Here is a 15,272-nt window from a genome sequence, read left to right on the forward strand (position 1 = left end):
TAATAAAAAAAAAACGTTAAATTTGATATAATTCTGATCCGAACCGGAGAACCGGGTTTCGAAAACAACCGGCTATATCAGATATTTCTCTTTGAATTTTGAATCTAACCCCGTAATCTTGAACAGTGTTCTAACACCAGGATCTTTAAATTTGATCTGATCTGATGTCTCAGTTGACAATTTATTTTAATCCTGGATCATGAATTTCTGTGTACGACATCTAAAACTTAACTTAATTTTTATTTAACCTATCCCAGGATGTCTTTGCAATTTTCTCAAGGATTTCCTTACGAATCTCTACATGATTTCAGAATTACTTTAACTTTCAGGATTTCTTTCAATAATTTTAATATTATTTTCGGTATTCCCTAGATATTTCCATCAAGAAAATCGTAATTTTGAGCAGAACTCTTTAGGAATTTCCTCCAGAAAACTGCTGAGATTAACTCCACGTTTATTTTTGAATTCATAGAAATTTTCACAAGATTTTGCTCTAATCTCTGTCCTTTATCCTGGAAATCTCTTAATATGACATTTAATAATAAGCAAAGTATTACTAGGTGGGGTATAAAGTAACCTCCTTGGGATTGATTTTTTTTCAATGTTTTTTTTTTTTTTTTATTCAATATAGTCCCCTTTTAGCTTGATACGCTTATTTCAGCGGTTTTCCAACTTCATGATCCCGTTCGAAAAGTAATTTCCGGAAGGTCTGCAAAATACTCCTCCGCTGCGTCGATGATTTCCTCACGTGAGCTGATTTTTTTTTATTGATGAGCCATCTTTTGAGGTTTGGGAAGAGATAATAGTCTGATGGAGCCAAATCGGGCAAATACGGAAGCAATTGGAGCCATAAGTCATTGATTTTAGCCGTGGTTGCGATGCTATTGTGCGCCGGCGCATTGTCTTGCAAAAACAAAATTTTTTTTCGCTTCATGTGAGGCCGTTTTGCAGCGATTTCGGCCTTCAATCGCTCCAATAATGCACAGTAATGCTCGCTGTTGATGGTTTTACACTTTTCGAGGTAGTCCACGAAGAGTATGCCATGACAATCCCAGAAAACCGACGCCATAAGCTTTTCAACCCATCGAGCCTCCCTCGGACGCTTCGGAGCACTCGTGCCGGCTTGAGTCCATTGCCGGGCACTCATTCTGTTCTCTGGGGTGTAATAGTGGATCCAGGTTTCATCAACAATTACCAGGGGCCTGACTGGCGGCCATGTTTTTGATGCCATCATCTGCTCTTGTCTTTCTGCTTACAACACGGTTTTCCGTCCCTTTCCACCATGTATACGTCAGGCGGGCCGTATTTAAATAAGGCCCGTGATGTTGCCTACTGTCAAACTTATAGGATTGATATAGGGTTGCCAGCCCCTTGACAATTACCAATCGACGCCAAAAGTCCGCCCGGTTCCGCATCAGCAATTCCAAAAACTCTTTCGAAGTGCTCTCGCGTTCGTGTTTTTGGTCAGGAGTGAGCTTGCGCGGCACCCAGTGGCAGGATAACTTTTTCATATGAAGAATCTCGCCCAAAATATGGCGTGTGCGCTCAGTACTAATCTTTACAGTATCTGCTAGCTCACGCACTTTCACTTTCCGGTCACTATTTTATTGGCATTGTCCTCTGTAACCACATCGGATGGCCTGCCGCTGCGGACTTGATTGGTAGTGGAGTTGTAGCCACCACGAAACTCTCCAAACCAATATTTGACGGTGTAATCTGACGGAGCATTAGCCCCATAATATTTATCAAACTTTTCTTTTGTTTGAACGAGAACGAAAATCGTTTTTATCCACACTCAACAGGATGCCAAACACGTCACCAACAATCAGCTGTCAAAACAAAACTAAAGACAGTATCGCACTGAAATTTGGCATGTCTGCCTAAATATGAACGGATTACAAGGCATGCAGTAGCAGCGCATTCTGGCGGTTAATTCGTACGTTACGGGATGTAAGATCTACCACCGATTCCTAGTCGTGACTACTTCAAACTAGGGGAACAGGCTTTTTCAGTAATCAAAGGAACGCATCTTAGCCCTTGTTACTTGTTATGTCTTGTTGATAGTGACAATACTCGGCTTTGTCCACAGAGGATGATCTTAAAACAAGGAAAATGTGAATTAGTTGGTCTTCATCTATGTTATTGCTAATCTTCTATTCGTTGTTCCCTACTTTGTAGAGATGGGCGATCTGCTCCCGAGCTGTTCTAAAGACTCGATTCATTAAAGTGAGCTGATAACCTGCGGTTTAATTTTTAGGAGTCGCAGCTCATCAGGTCACTGATATAACAAGTCTTAACCATTAAATCCGTCACTAATAGAGGAACTTTTCAATGAAGGACTCCACACTCCACTTACGCATTGAACAGTCACCGGGTAAACCAAGATGCGCGCGTAATACAACATGTGATCGTTAGCATCAACGGTAAAAGCAAACTTCCAAGCGGCTTTATGGGACATTATGAGAAATATTACATTTTTTTAAATCTTTATTAAGGAGACTTTCAGCCTTGGCCTGGTTCGTCTCCGGGGCACATATTTACATGTTTACACTGTGTTCAATGTCTACTGGTATTATCCAATGTTTTTACGATCCCGGCTCATATTGCTGCAGCATATGTGCTCTCACTCTTTCCATCATTCTCTGGGGAGCGGGAGCTCCGCACAAAAGCAGATAACCCAAAAGCGAAATGCAGCTCTCCACCTCACAAGTCAGCTTCGGATCTTAATCATCAACCCGAATGATTCACTGGGAGCTGTTCAGGATGACAGCTCTTGGATCCGTCCAGCTCTTCAGATCTTTTTTCTCTCGATTCTCCGGATCCGGATCTGAGTGGATAATGGTGAGAGCAATTTTGCTGGAGAATTAACATCAGCATTAAAATCTGTATGTAGACTGATTTTTTTTCCTTTGGTTTGTTTTCCGTCGATCTTATTTTTCGTGCTGAGCAGCAATGCTACCAACACCAGGAAGGCACACCTGGACCCTACCTATCGACCCATCAACTCATGAACCGGGGACCAACGGCTTTATTTCCTTTCCGAAAGAAGGCGTGATCAGAGATGTTATACCTCAGAACATCCCGGCAGCGCCGACTGGAATTGAACCCAGGCCTGCTGGGGTTAGAGGCAATCACGCTCACCACTACACCACCGGCGCCGCTATAGACTGAATTGCATAGCATGAGAAAAGACGTCAATTCTATCATCGCGTGTGTTATACGTATAGCTCTCTCGCATACATTTTTTGTTTATACTGATATGGCAATTTTGCGTGCATTTTGGTTTACGCGGTTGTTCACTTGATGCTTTAGTGGTGTTTCAATTGAAAAGTAGAGCAATGTTGTAAGCTACAGATTTATTGGTTTAGATTACTTTTACGATTTTATGTAGTTGTAAGATATAGCTCTATTGGTTTAGGGTCACCAAAACTATTTATTTATTTTAGGATTTAGAGTTTGCGTAAAAATTTCTATTACTTAAATGTGAGCTGAAGAGCTGTTCAAAAGAATCAGCTCCCCTGATTGAGCTGGACGGGTTTGATCCGCTAGTCAGATGAGCTATTTTGCCCACCTCTACTATTTTGAAGTGGTTTTGACTAGGGTTCTGATGCATGGTCATTAAACTGATGCAAAATTTGAAATTTTCACTCCACAGTGCTCAAACGGTTCCAAATTGGGCCCTGATTAGCCTCCCAAAATTTGAACTCATTTAGTGAGAAACTGACTTGGAACAAACCATTTGAAGGCATATGGGAATTACTATGGAAAAACCATAATTTCGGTTAATATCTATCTCAAAATTCACCAGTTCACTCTACTTTAAAATTTATAGCTGAGCTTGTTGCAAATTTTCTCAGCTACAACTTTGTTAAAGACAACTTTTGGATCAAATGTAAGGAACGAAAATTATTAATGATTCAAGTCACTGATGTCTTATGATTATACTCAGTCAACTGTTCAGCAGGCAACATTGGTGTTTATGGCGCGTAGAATAGAGGATAAAAATCATGGCTACTATGTCACACTGCAGAGTACAGTGTTGCCCACAATACAGTTGCTTAATCTTGCTATAAGATTATCAGTAATCTCTTAAACAATTAATAACTATTTAATTTGACGCTTGGCTGAAAAACGATTTTCTGCAAAGATGTAGCTGATAAAAATTCCCATGAGAATAGCAATAGAATTTGTTAACAGAACAATATGTAAAAAGGCTATAAGGCAATGAATAAAAAGTTTTGTTTTCCCATGGTTATTTCCATATGAACTTCAAATGGTTTGTGCCAAGTCAGTTTCAAATCAAATGAGTTTAAACTTTCGGAGGCTAATCAGGACCCGATTTGAAACCGTTTGAACACTGTGGAGCGAAAATTTCAAATTTTGCATCAGTCTAATGGTCATTATCACATTCCACTGCGTCCTAGCAAGAAGTACGGTCGACTTAGTTCGCGCTCCGCTATTTTGGAAGTTTTCTCGCTATTCGCTTGATTTAAATTGTCAGTTTTTTCTCGCTTAGAGTTCCCAGCTAAATAATTAACTAAAAGTGAGTTTTTTTCTGAGAAGAAAGTGTGTTTTCGGCATCATCGGAAGGAAAATTGTTTTTACGATTGCCAATTCGCCAACCATTTTGCGCACCATCGGTGCGTGGTAACGCATACCTGCACACGGATCATCGTCATCGAGTGTCAGCATCTGCCTCCGCATTTACACCGCTCATCTATCATCGTGTGTTCAGCTGAGTGCCGACCCTCACATAAGCACACACCAACGAAGACCACCCGCACACGCTGATCGAAGATCATCCACGCTGCGCGTCGCTCCGCTGCTGCCGTTTAAACGCTCGGTGGTAGTAGTATAGGATTATCAGATAAGTTTTTGTTCTTGTTTCTCTCTTTCGCCCACAGTTAAATTTTAAGTTTGTGTTCTGTGTTTGTAGTTTTTTTTTGTGTATTGTGTCCGAGTGATTATCGTTTCAGTGGTAGAGCGTTTTTCGCTCCCACTAGTACGGCAAAATGGACATTTTGTCGCAAGACGAAATGGACGTTTTGTCGGAAGATGACACCACTTTGCCACGCGATGGCAAGAAGGGTCGAAAACGTACGTCATCTCTCCCTGGTTCATCGTCTCAGTCTGGCAAAGGACAGGCTCAGATAAACCCCCGATCGCGAGCCTATCCAGATGACTCGACTGGCCCATGGGTTGTCTACTTTCAGCCCAGAAACAAACCTTTGAATGTAATGCAAATTACTAATGATCTGACGAAGCGATACTCGGCCGTGACTGAAATCACGAAGGTTAGGCACAATAAACTTCGTGTCTCCGTCTCTAACCTGAAGCAGGCTAACGAGATTGCTGCCTCCCAGCTCTTCACGCTCGAGTACAGAGTTTACATCCCAGCTCGTGATGTGGAGATCGAAGGTGTGGTCACCGAAGCGAGTCTGACCCCCGAGATCTTGGAGAAGCAGGCGGTTGGCCGTTTCAAGAACCGTTTGCTTCCTCCGGTGAAGATACTGGATGTTCGAAAACTGGGCTCAGTATCTGTCAGCGAGGGTAAAAAGAGCTTTACCCCCACAGACTCGTTCCGTGTGACCTTTTCTGGTTCAGCCCTTCCTCACTACATCGAGCTGGGAAAACTTCGACTACCTGTGCGTTTGTTCGTTCCCCGGGTCATGAACTGCCAAAACTGTAAGCAGTTGGGACATACGGCCTCCCACTGTGGCAGCAAGGCACGCTGTTCCAAATGCGGAGAGAAGCATGGGGATGACACCTGTGCAGCTACCGCACCAAAATGCGTGTACTGTAAGGGAACTCCTCATGGTATCTAGTCATGCCCGGTGTACAAACAACGCGGGGAGAAATTACAACGCTCACTTAAGGAACGTTCCCGGCAGTCTTTTGCAGAAATGCTTAAGACGGCCACGCCATCGACCAACGACAAAAATCCCTTTTCTCTTTTGTCAGATGACGAGACTGACTCTGACTTGGCTGAGGAGGGAACTTCTTTCTGTTTTTCAGCACGGAAACGAAAACGCATCCGTTCGCGGAAAGTTGAGAATGAAGAACCCCAAATCAGCTTGCCCAAATCAAGGAGTGGTGGAAAAAAGGAAGTTTCTACTCCTCCTGGATTTAGAAGAACTGACTATACCCAGGATTTTCCACCTCTCCCGGGGACATCCAAAACCCCTGATGTCCCATTTTTAAGAACAGAAGCCCCTTCTTCATCTGGGTTGTTCTCATTTGATAAAATTGTGGACGATATTCTCAAGTACCTGAATATTTCTGATCCTCTCAAAAGCATTGTTCTGGCAATGCTTCCTACTGTGAAGACCCTCTTGAAGCAATTGACATTGAAGTGGCCCCTCATTGCAGCAATCATTTCCTTCGATGGATAATTTTCCAAACGAGGTCGGGGATTTGATCACTATTCTACAGTGGAATTGTCGAAGTCTTATTCCGAAATTAGACTCTTTTAAGTTTTTAGTTCACAATAATGATTGTGATGCATTTGCTCTTTGTGAAACTTGGCTCTCTTCAGATATAGATCTTCCTTTTTATGATTTTAACATTATTCGACTGGATCGTGAGGATTCGCGTGGAGGAGGGGTACTTTTGGGGATCAAAAAGTGCCATTCTTTCTATAGAGTGAATCTTCCACAATCTACAGGTATTGAAGTTGTCGCATGTCAGGCTATTATTAAAGGTAAGAGCCTTTGTATTGCTTCTGTTTATATTCCTCCTAGAGCCGTTATTAATCGAAAACAACTTTCAGATATATGTTCAGTACTTCCTGCTCCACGGTTGATTATGGGAGATTTTAATTCCCACGGTACAGGCTGGGGGGAACTGTATGATGACAACCGTTCTACTTTTATATATGACCTCTGTGATAACTTCAATATGACAATTCTTAACAATGGAGAAGTAACACGTTTGGCTGGACCATCTTCGAATGGAAGTAAATTAGACCTCACACTTTGCTCTAACTCATTATCGTTGGATTGCACGTGGAATGTGATCCAGGATCCCCACGGTAGTGATCACTTGCCGATCAAAATTTCGATTGCCAGTGGGTTCAATCCGTCAGAATCCGTTAACGTCGCGTACGACCTCACCCGTAATATCGATTGGACAACGTTCAAGACCGCGATAGAGGAAGCCGTGTCGTCGGTAGAAGGGCTTCCACCGTTGGAGGAATATAACTTCCTCTCCAATCTGATCTTGGACAGCGCGCTTCGAGCTCAAACTCGGCCGGTTCCTAGAACGTCTTTGCGTAGGAAACCTCCTTCCCCTTGGTGGGACCACCAATGCACTGAGGTTTATCGTAAAAAGTCCGACGCGTTTAAGCTTTTCCGGAAACGTGGAACACCCGTGTATTTCGAAGCGTACTCGGCTCTTGAACGCGAACTCAAAAGCCTCATCAAAGCCAAGAAACGCGGATACTGGCGGCAATTCGTGGACGGATTATCGCGCGAAACGTCGATGAATACGCTTTGGAACGCGGCGCGAAGGATGCGTAACCGGTCTTCGAACAACGAGAGCGAGGAGTACTCAGATCGTTGGATTCTCAAGTTCGCGCGAAAAGTATGTCCTGATTCCGTGCCGGCACAGATGATTCCTCGCGAAACGACGAATTCTGTAGACGAGATCAGCCAGCCTTTTTCAATGCTGGAACTCTCACTCGCGCTCCTTTCGTGTGGCAATTCGGCTCCGGGGGCTGATAGAATCAAGTTCAACTTGTTGAAGAACCTCCCAGACGTCGCTAAGAGGCGCATGTTGAACTTGTTTTGTCAGTTCCTGGAGCTCAATATTGTTCCGGATGATTGGAGGCAAGTGAGAGTTATAGCCATTAAAAAGCCTGGAAAACCCGCTTCAGATCATAACTCGTATCGTCCCATCGCGATGTTATCGTGCATTCGAAAATTGTTGGAGAAAATGATCCTTTTTCGCTTGGACAAATGGGTTGAGACGAACCACCTACTCTCAGATACTCAATTTGGATTCCGTAGGGGCAAGGGAACGAACGACTGTCTCGCGTTGCTTTCCACAGAAATTCAGTTGGCTTTTGCTAAAAAAGAGCAAATGGCTTCTGTATTCTTGGATATCAAGGGGGCTTTTGATTCAGTATCCGTTGAAGTCCTTTCAGACAATCTCCACGCTTGTGGCCTTTCTCCATTAATAAATAACTTTTTGTACAATTTGCTGTCAGAGAAACATATGAGCTTTTCTCATGGAAACTCTACAGCTTCTCGATTTAGTTACATGGGTCTCCCCCAGGGCTCATGTTTAAGCCCCCTTTTGTATAATTTCTACGTCAGAGAAATTGACAATTGTCTAAGTGACAACTGCACGTTGAGACAACTTGCAGATGACGGCGTAGTGTCTATGACAGGGCCCAAAGGGGTCGACCTGCAAGGACCCTTACAGGATACCTTAGACAATTTGTCTACTTGGGCTATTCAGCTAGGTATCGAATTCTCCACGGAGAAAACTGAGTTGGTCGTTTTTTCTAGGAAGCATAGCCCAGCACAACCAAAGCTTCAACTTTTGGGTAAACCGATCACTCATTCTATGTCCTTCAAATATCTTGGGGTCTGGTTCGATTCAAAATGCACCTGGAGATCCCACATTGAGTATCTGAGACGAAAATGCCAACAAAGGATCAATTTTCTCCGAACAATTACCGGAACGTGGTGGGGAGCCCATCCGCAAGATCTTCTAACGTTGTACCGGACAACGATTTTATCGGTTTTAGAATACGGTAGTTTTTGTTTCCAGTCGGCGGCTAAAACTCACATCATCAAACTGGAACGTATCCAGTATCGTTGTCTTCGTATCGCGTTAGGATGCATGCACTCGACTCATACGATGAGTCTAGAAGTGTTGGCGGGCATGTTGCCACTATCGGATCGGTTCTCGGAATTGTCCCTCAGGCTCCTCACCCGTTGCGAAGTTATGAACCCACTGGTAATCGAAAACTTTGAAAAGCTTCTTGAGCTGAACCCTCAAACTCGTTTTATGTCATTGTACTACGTGTACATAACACAGGATGTCAGCCCTTCACAGCATAATCCTCATCGTGTATGCTTCTCCGACTTCGGCAATTCAGTTAGTTTTGATTTATCAATGACGCAAGAGATTCGCGGAATCCCAGAGCATCATCGTTCCATGATTGCTCCGTCAATTTTCGCTGCAAAGTTTGGCCAAGTTGATTCCGCAAGATCGTTCTTCACAGATGGATCACTAATAGAGTCGTCCGCTGGTTTTGGTATTTTTAACGAATTTCATAGCGCCTCTCGAATGCTTCAAGCTCCTTGTTCCGTATATGTTGCTGAGCTGGCGGCAATACATTATACGCTAGAAACGATCGCCTCACTTGCACCAGATCATTATTTTATTTTTACGGATAGTCTCAGTTCTGTCGAGGCTATTCGCTCTATGAGGCCGGTAAAGCACTCCTCGTATTTTCTCATGAAAATACGAGAGCTTTTAAGTGCTTTATCTTTAAGATCTTTTGTCATCACCTTTGCATGGGTCCCATCTCATTGCTCGATTCCGGGCAATGAGATGGCTGACTCACTTGCTAAGGTGGGCGCTATGGAAGGCGATATTTACGATCGACAAATCGCCTACGATGAATTTTTCTTCATTTATCGTCAACAGTCACTCGTCAGCTGGCAGAATAAGTGGAGTGAAGGGAGTTTGGGACGATGGATATATTCGATCATCCCTAAGGTGTCGAAGAGTTCTTGGTTCAAGGGGTTGGATGTGGGTCGAGACTTCATTCGTATGATGTCTCGCCTCATGTCCAATCACTATTCGTTAAACGCTCACTTGTTCCGTGTTGGGCTGAGGGACAGCAATCTCTGTGAATGTGGACAAGGTTACCAGGACGCAGATCACATTATTTGGTCTTGTGCTGAGCATCGCGGAGTCAGATCTGAACTGTACGATTCCCTTCGGGCTCGAGGTAGACAACCTAATGTTCCAGTTCGGGATATTTTGGGTAGACGCGATCTGGAGTTTATGAAACTCATATATGTTTACTTTAAGAATATTAACATTAGATTGTAAGTTTTATTAACCTTGTGTTTAGTTTGCATTTTGTACGTGTGGGTTTTTTTTATGTTTGTTTTCAAGATGAATAGAAATTAGTTCATGTTTTAGGATTAATTAAATATTTGTATCGTAAACCACATTTCAAACCTCCCTCTCCCTTTTCCCATCCAAAAAAAATTGTAAATCCCCACTAACCTCGAGACAACCGCGAGTATCCGGTCCAGCTCCTTTAACTTTAAATATAAGAAATCAATAATGTATAACAAAAATGATAACTCGGCTCTGTAAAGTTTATTCGATTGAGCCTGTACAAATAAAGTAATTAATAAAAAAAAATAATGGTCATTATCGGTGTCATTGTTTAATTTTGATGCTAAGGAATCCAATTTTGACCAACACTCCGAAGGGTACAAATAGCGGGTCCTTTCAATTAGAGACGGATCCTAGCGATAAGTACAAGAATCGAAAACTTCATCATTTCTCAATAGTTATGGAGTAATACGACATGCACTAAACTAAGGACACGGGATATACTACAATAGATCAAATTACTGGTCGCAGTAGTGTTAGGTGTATCTCAAAGGTTTCTTGGATTTCATCACAGAATTACAATGATTTTTTTTATTCAACATTTCCTTAAAATGCATCTTGAGAAGGGTTTCTTGGAATTTTTTGAAATTGTCTTGAAACTCTCCCCGAGCAAAGTAAAATAACAACCTGATATCATCTTGAAAACAAGTCTTGTTATTCCAGATATCATTTTGTTTTCAGTTGTTATCACATAACTAATTTAGTTATCAACCTCGACTAATGTTATTATCAGTTGATATCATAAAATAATATGAAATGATGCAAGGTTAGTTCGAAACTTCAAATATTATCCACATGGTGAGAAAAAAAAAACAATGCCAATCATATTTCAGTTATCAGCGTAAGGCTTTAATACCAAATCGTTGAAATAATTTGGAATTTTGTTGAAAAAAATTACATGAATCACAGGATTTGTTATCAAGATGATAACTAAATCAGTTTTTCTTGTGATATCCCAGAAGTATTCCTTTGTTATATTTTTTGTTATGTTGGCTGTTTATTTAACCACAAAGATAACATGTTCCGTTATCAAATCTTGATAACCGGGTATCAGAACTTGTTATCCATTTGGTATAATCCTTTCCTCGGGTCTACACTACACACTATTTAATAGAATTTGACAATTTGAGACAATTTGTCTACGTGGTCCGGTTTCTTATCCGTTGTGAAGTAATGAACCCATTGGTAATAGAAAACTTTGAGAAGCTGCTCGACAGAAATCCTCAAACAAGATTCATGAGTCTCTATTACGAGTACATGACGCTGGAGATTGGCCCTTCTTCATTCAATTCCTCTCGTGTTTGCCTCCAAGACTTTTATAGTTCCTCTGTAAATTTTGATCTGACCATGTTGCAAGAAATCCGTGAAATACCAGATCACCATCGGTCGATGGTTGTCCCCTTAATTTTTGCAAACAAGTACCACCATGTAGTAACAATAGGAGTTATTTTCACAGATGGGTCAACTATAAACGTTTCCAGTGGATTTGGAGTATTCAACGAATTTCATAGTGCCTCTTATCAACTGCAAAACTAACAGCCATATTCTACGCAGTAGAGGAAATTGCCTCACTACCTTCTGACAATTTTTTTCATTTTTACGGATAGTCTTAGCTCATTGGAGGCTATTCGATCAATGAGGCCGATGAAGCACTCCTCGTATTTCCTGACCGAAATCCGAGCAAAATTGAGTACTTTATCTAACTGCTCCTATACTATCACCTTAGTTTGGGTCCCATCTCATTGCTCAATTCCGGGTAATGAGAAAGTGGACTCGCTAGCTAAGGTGGGCGCTATGGAAGGCGATATTTTTGATCGACAAATCGCCTTTGCGGAATTTTTTTCAATTACCCGTCAGCACGTCCTCACCAACTGGCAACAAAAATGGAATGAGAGTGATCTGGGAAGATGGTTACATTCTATTCTCCCACAGGTGTCGATCAAGCCGTGGTTTAAAGGGTTGGACATGAGCCGTGACGTTATACGTGTCATATCAAGGCACATGTCCAGACACTATTCGTTAGACTCGCATTTCTTCCGAATCGGGCTCGCAGGCAGCAATTTGTGCACTTGTGGTAGTGGCTATCACGGTATCGACCACGTGCTTTGGTCATGCACCCTACATTGTGTTGCTAGATCCAAGTTATCCGCATCCCTCAGGGCCCGAGGAAAACAACCTATGCGGCCCGTTAGAGACATCTTGGCGAGCCGAAATTTCGACAATTGCAATTTAATTTATGTGTTTTTAAAACGGATAGATCTGAGGATTTAGTAGTTAGTGTCATCTTGGGTTCCCCAAGTTGTTAGCTGCCCATCGGTGTACCCCCAGGTTTGTATTTTGCATCAGTTTGTCGCTTAGTTTGAGATCAAGAGCATATTGCTCTCCAAACCCTGCCATCCATTTTTTACAATTTGTTACCCCTAACCTCGAGATAGCCGCGAGTAATCGGCCCCCGCTTTACTAACGTTAGTTTTAAGTAATTTTGTAATCTAAACAATGAATGTCGGCTCCGCAAAGCTATGGCAAATGAGCCTGGAAAAATAAACGCATTATAAAATAAAAAGAAAAATTGACATCTGTTAATACACTTTTGCCATGCACAACTTTTTGATTTGCACCTCAGTATATTCCACCAAAACGTCAAAAGTTAATTTGCTCTGTTTTACAACTAACAATGTCCTGTTTAACCCCCCAAGCCCCACCGCCCCATCGGACGATGTTGGATGAAAGTAAAAACGTGTACGCACCTTATTCGGAACTATGCTCAGGCACGAGCTGCGGGGTAAGGCAAGGCTTTTTCCTTCCGTAGTCAAGGTTGGCATCGGTGTGGGTATGGCTTTGGCTTATTGCAAAATTTAATATGGACGATACGCAGCCGCCCGCGGTAATCGATGGCCACGAACGAAATTGAAATGGGCACATTTCTGGACGGATGACAACGATGGCAGGGGGGCAGGAAGGTTGATGTATGTAATCGATTGTGATGCTGCCCATTTGTTAATGGGTTTCGTTTATAGCTGTGGATTACGAAAGACGGTACTGTGCCATTCTGTGTGCGGCAAGCCCAGGAAGACTGGGAAATTTGAGTCATGCTACTTATTAACTAAAAGAAGAGCATCTTTGTGCACTTCAATTGCTATGACAACAATTTTCCGCTGTGATTCCTTGTCAAGCTGTGTGTGTGTGTATGTCGATCTGTTCTGATCCACCAGAACCAATCACCTGTTCACCGGTCGTCAATTACGCCGGTTGATTGACAATTTTACCCGGCGGAATTTCCCATCCCATCTCTTCATCACAACCGGTGCGGTATGTGGTACTACTACCAACCCCAGTTCAGTGGCTTACGTATCCTGGCTCAAATTCCACTCGAATGGTTCAGTATTGTGAGGTTGATTTTCCGCTTTTCATTTGAGCAGAAAGTAGACTGGCTGTGGCAACGAACATCATCAACAACAACAACAACATTATCAGGACTTGGGGTTCTTTTGGGTTGTTCTTTCCATGCAAGCTTCTCCACCACATGATGCAGTATGTTGATGATGATGGCTATAATGCATGGTGTTATTTGAGGTTGGCTACGCCCCAGGAGCCCTAGTTGAATCTGAGATGGAATACACACATTGTGTGGTTGAAGGAACGACCATCTTCTGCCTTTGCCATCCGTCGTCGATGTCTCCATGAATGCATATATGCATGCAGCTCACGAACTGTCGCTTGGTTCGAAAATATACAAGCGTAAACATAGGTGAAATTGGCATTATTTCAAGTTGGTCGGGGTATTTCCCTCGGTATGGATGGCGCATTTGCTGCCGATGGTATGCAGGTAAATATTGTCAGTGCTTTAGACAAACGTTACATAATTTTTCGAACCTCTGTCGCACGATTCCAGTTCCGTTTGTGGTGCTGTGGTACTGGTTCTGGAATCAATTCAACTGATCTCGTTTCGAATCTACATGAGGCCATAGGCGTGGGCAAGGAGTTGGAAAAAAGGTCATTGCAAGAAGATACAAAACAAATAGGGGAAAAGTTGGCTTCGGCAATACCTTAACCTATTATCGTCAGGGGGTAAACAACGTCCTAGAGAGCTCAATTTTGGCATGTGGATACATTGTGTTTCAGAGCAACTATTGGCCAAATTTGAGTGCTCTAGGACTTTGTTTACCCCCCGGACGATAATAGGTTAAGGTATTGCCGAAGCCAACTTTTCCCCTACCTTGAAAATCTTAAATAATCATATTTTTGTAGTTCGAAATCACTCGATCTTCGTACAAAACATGGTAATGATCCATAAACCATTACCTTTTCCTTGATTTTAGCTTCCATATGCGAGCAATTGATGATTTTGCTTAAACGGTGCGTTTTGCACCATCCTACCCTGCCACCACCATAATCATGAGACCGTCATCAACGAGCTGAGGCAACGGTTTCATATTCCTCGTATCCGTGTCGGCTTGGCCAAAGGCCGCAAAAACTGCCAACGTTTTAAGAACGATATAGTCATACCTCGCCCTCCAATCATGGCAGTCTTGCAGCATTCGCGCGTCCCTTCACGTATGTTGCAGTAGATTACTTCGACCCGATGGAGGTAGTCTTGGACAGGCGTGTGGAGAAGTGCTGGGGGATATTGATCACCTGCTTGACAGTGCACGACTCCTGCATAATGGGTCTTCGCAACTTCATCTCGCGCAGAGGCACTCCGAGAAAGATCTACAGCGATCGACGAAGATGACGGCGATTGACCAAGGGCAGTTTATGAAGGAGTTCGTTAGCCCAGAGACGGAATAGGTATTCAACCCTCCCGCTGCACCACACATGGGTGGCTGCTGGGAACGGTTGATCCACACAGTGAAGACGAATCTGATGGCACTTCGTGCAACTCGAAAACCCACGGATGAGGTGCTGCGTAACCTGCTTACCTAGGTCGAGGGTATCGTAAATTACCGGCCCTTGACGCACGTTCCGTTTGACAGCGATTCGGCAACAGCTCTCACCCCGAACCATTATCTACTAGGGTCGTCCGATGGATCGAAACCCCTTACGACCCTCGACGACAGTGGTGCCACATTGCGACATAATTGGAGAATAACCCAGATCCTCGCAAATCAGTTCTGGAAACGTTGGGT

The sequence above is a fragment of the Ochlerotatus camptorhynchus genome, unplaced genomic scaffold, assembly GCF_037179485.1.
Source record: "Ochlerotatus camptorhynchus isolate MF236.1 unplaced genomic scaffold, CSIRO-AGI_Acam_v1.1 ptg000290l, whole genome shotgun sequence".
NCBI lineage: Eukaryota > Metazoa > Arthropoda > Insecta > Diptera > Culicidae > Ochlerotatus > Ochlerotatus camptorhynchus.